General features: G+C 48.4%; 1 protein-coding gene across 3 annotated transcripts in view; it reads left to right on the forward strand.

The window, feature by feature from the left end:
- Positions 1-841, forward strand: part of Prkag3 (protein kinase AMP-activated non-catalytic subunit gamma 3) — an 8,598-nt gene extending 7,757 nt beyond the window's left edge. For all 3 annotated transcript variants that reach the window (XM_023723030.1, XM_023723029.1, XM_023723031.1), the window contains exon 14: positions 307-841. The gene's annotated coding sequence lies outside the window, so the exon portion shown is untranslated. The remainder of the gene's footprint in view (positions 1-306) is intronic.
- Positions 842-4,351: the final 3,510 nt, after the last annotated feature.

Here is a 4,351-nt window from a genome sequence, read left to right on the forward strand (position 1 = left end):
GCATCAGGGACCGCGGTTCAATCCCCCAGCACCACATGCCAGCCAGCCCCGCCCCCTGGTGGGCTGAGCTGGCCACACACACACACCACACACACAACACACACACTAAATAAATGTTAAAAAAAATAAAAAAAAAAGATTTACATGGGGGAGTTTCCTCCTGTGCATGGTTTCAGGTATTTGCTAGGGGTTTGCAGAAGGATGAAGTGGAGTCTAGCTAGTTGGCAGTGGATGATGAGATTCCCTCACTAGGAAGACCACTGTCCCTCCTTCTTTGGTCATCCTCTTCCCTTCTCTTCCCCACAGACTTCTCCAGCCCTCCTGAATCACCCTGTTCTCCTAGAAGCCCTTGGACATGCCCAGTCTGCTGTGGACAATGACACTAAGGACAATGGCTGAGTCAAGCCTGGAGGAACCTGACCCAGACTCTAGGATTACCCCAGGTCACCCGTGCTCCACACACACTTGTATCCACTCCCTCCAACCTGGGTTGAGACTGGTCGCTGGGGTGCAGTGAGCCTGAAGCCTATAGGTACAGTCATGGGCTCTAGATCTCTCCACTTCTGGATATGTTCAGCTCATTCCCCAGTCCTGAGAGTCCCAGCTGCTCCTTCCCAATGGGATCCACCATAGTGACACTGCCCTCCTACTGTCCTGGCATAGTCATTTCAAGGGTGCTGGCAGTCACTATTTCCAGAGCTGCCACTGTTCTCCAGGAAACCCCTTTGTTCTTGCCAGTGGACAGTGTTCTTTGTTCCCAGTGACCATGACCTTGTACTAAGATCCCTGAGAACAACCAGTCTTCAAAACAAAACCAAAAAGAATAAGCCATGGACTTGGATTTGACTTTGTTCCAAATGCTAGTCATTTAACCTGAACTCATGGTGAGAGCCATGTGCTTGGGCCAACAAGATAGCTCAGTGGACTAAGAACCTGCTTAGGCAAGCTCAGGACTGGAGTTTGATCCCTGGCACCACATGCTACATCAGCCCCACCACCAGGCACATTGAGCCGGCCACCAGCTCCAGGTGTGGTGGCACATGCCTGTACTCCCAGTGCTGGGGAGACTGAAAACAGGAGGATCACTATGGGTCTGAGTTGCATAGTAAGACCCTGTACCAAATATAATAATTAAAAAAAAAAAGACCCCTGTGCTTTCTGAGCTCAAAGACATGAAGGAGAACCCGCAGATGGCAAAACAGCAAGTGGCTTTTCTTTGGCACAAGGAACCTTTTTCCACTGACTTTTACAATCTTTTATTTATAACAAAATCATAAAGAAAATATTTATTAATTATTTATATAGTACATAAAGCCTGGTATGAACTCCAATCTGAAAAAGGCAAAACCATTATTTTTTGAACACTGAATGAAGTTTCCAGTGTGAATCCCAAGGCACCAGGTGACAGAAATTAACCTCAGTCCAGCAAGAGTTTCTTCCTCATCCTTACCTGGGGCTGTTTTCTGGGGAGGCTCTGTTCCTCAGTCGCCAGCACCCATTCATGCCAGCACCTGCAGAAGCTCCCCATTCTCACCTGGCTGTCAGGCGGTGGCTGTGGGTATGCTCGATTGCCACCGTATGCCCCTCACTCCCAGAGCCTCTTTGATCCTGCCTGTGCTCGGGACACGCAGCTCCTTTGGTTCCTGGTCCTGTACCCCTCTGGGCTTCAGAAAGCTCCATCCAATGGCTGTTCTAATGGGTGGCACATTCTGCTCTGCGCTGTACTGTTCTCCTAGGCTTTACCCAGGAACATGGGGCTCGGGGCTCTTTTCCCCTTGACACTCCAAATCTGTATGGGATTTGCCGTGCATACCCCCACCCTTCACAGGGGTCCAGACATGTCTACAGAAGTTTCTCTTTGTTTCCCCACTAATCCAGCCAATGAAATCTTTCCGGTGGGGATGTGGGCCCTTTATTCTCTGGCCCTGATATGTTCTTCCAAGGCTGCTGTGTCCTGAGCACATGCCACCCCACTTGAGGATCGGGCTTTTAAGGTTCCAAAGTCAGACTCAGCTTCTGCTTTGTTCCCCTCCCCCTGTGGCTATGGGCACTGCAGGTCCAGCTGTCCAGTGTGGGTAGGTTACTATTTCTAAAATGTGATCCTGACCCCATTACCTTCCTAAGCTTCAGAGTCAGACACTTGTTGACTGTCAGGCAGTACATGAAGATATTTTCTCACCAGCCACTTTGCCAAAATCCAAGGGTTAGTGCTGGCTCTGCCGTGCCTACCCAGGAAGATGCCAGCTTGGAGCTCAAATGGGAGGATGAAACGGGGCGATCATGGGGGCCATGGAGGTTCTCTCAAGTGTTCTAAGGGACCCTAAGGCAAGCTGGCTCCAACAATGGCTGCCTTTGGAAAAATGTAACAGGTCAATCCCTTGACTCTGTGTCCCTGGGTAGAGACCTGCAGTGGTAATGGTCAAGCTAAGGACAGCACATGAGTGTCCTGGCACCTTCCTGAGAGCACACCCATCTCTGTGTGTCTGTGGCTCACTGTCACAGGGATCCAGTAGATCTCCCCCTTGGGTCCATCTGTGAGGGACCAGCCCACCCGACCGCCTCAGATCCCATCCAACCCAACCCTTCATGGATGCCAGGAAAGAACCTTAATGTGAGCTGCAACTGTTTTCACCCTAGCACAGAAGTTAAAAAGTGTGCTTATGTGCAGCCTGCCCTGCTGTGACCTCCTTCCTACATACGACCCTGGGGCTGGGCCACCTCCAGTTCCTCCTCAGCCCTCCTGAGGCCTCCCTGAGTCTATGTGGCCTCCAGGCTGGACTTCCAAGCCTCCATTGCTCTCCTCTCTTCCTCACAATCCTCTCAGTACTTCTTAACTTCGATGTGCTCCAGGATGGACAAGAAAGACTTGTAAGAGGTGCAGAGCCCAAGGCTCATTAAGGTGCTCATTTCCTGATTTTAGCATATAATCTGAGCAATTGTGTTTATTTTCTATAAAAATTGGATATTTATGAACATGTGGTTATTCTGGGACATAAGGATGGGTGGCTCATTCTCATAGAAAACTCATTTGTCACCTAACTGGGTCTGTCTACTATTTAATTATGACTAAAGTCTACAAGAAGCATTGAGAGAAGTGACATAATATAGGAGGCATATGATTTATCAGCACCCACAAAACTCTTCTCCTAAGCACCCTGAAATATAGAAGTATTCATTGCAAAGTTATGTATGTCCATTCCATGATGACAGCAAAGCTTGCGCTTGATACTCATATTAAAACAGGGATCAGAAATAATAACCTGGAAATAAACCATTAGCACACTGACAAGCATTCAGAGCTAAAACACCTATAGGACAGGAGCATGCCACAGTCAGGGAACACCAGCACCCTATTTTTATTAATAAGAGTGCTGCCTACTTGTTTAAGAAGAGAGGGCGTTTTCTTTAAAAAACATACCCAAATATATTATTCCTAATTTAACCTACACAGTCCAATTAGCTGGACTGAGAATAGCAAGATGTGCCCTTTTTTCAGTTAAATGTGTATCTGCTATGCTGACTCAATATCCACCTTTCAGCAGTGATCCTCCACCTGCTCTTGTTCCTGCCTTATAGTGGAAGGTCAGGTCCATCAGGGAGTCTCACTATGACGCCTCCTCACTGTGACCTTTGGGGACCTTGAAACTCTTGAACCCCAGAAGTGTGCCCCATCACCAGCTACAGAGGGGCTTTGTGCCTGCCTTAAATGAGGCTGCTGCTTTTCACTTGCAGAGAGAGCTCCACCCATGACATCACATCTATCATGAAGCTCCTAGCTGCGATTGACCAAATCACTGCAAAGAAAGGAAGCTCTCCACTCAGAGTAGAGGAGTCCTCCCCAGGCATTGTGACAGCGTATCCACAGGCAGGGTTTTCAGTTCCCAAGGTAAATGAAAGAACTTGAGGCACACTTATGGTTGAGGCATTTTTCTGCAGGTATGTTATCTAGCAGTAAAAAAAAAAAAAATCTTTTTAGCAAAGAAGAAAAAGAGGGCCAGCCAGATAGCTCAGCAGATTAAAGCTTTTGCAAGCAGGTGCAGGGGCTGGGTGTTCAATCCCCTGGCCTGCTGTGTTGGCCCCACCCCCTGGGTGCGCTGAGACTGCAATTGAGATTTGGGCGTGGTGGTTCGCGCCTGTAATCCGAGCTCTTGGGAGGCTGTCAACAGTCGATCACTGTGAGTCTGATCTAGTAGTGAGACTCTGAACACCCTGTAGACCCTTCCCTAAAAGAGAGGGAGGGAGGGGGAGAGAGAGAGAGAGAGAGAGAGAGAGAGAGAGAGAGAGAGAGAGAGACTTTTAAAAAAATTTTTATTTATTTGTGTGTGTGTGTGTGTGTGTGTGTGTGTGTGTG

The sequence above is a fragment of the Octodon degus genome, unplaced genomic scaffold, assembly GCF_000260255.1.
Source record: "Octodon degus isolate 3935 unplaced genomic scaffold, OctDeg1.0 scaffold00096, whole genome shotgun sequence".
Lineage (NCBI taxonomy): Eukaryota > Metazoa > Chordata > Mammalia > Rodentia > Octodontidae > Octodon > Octodon degus.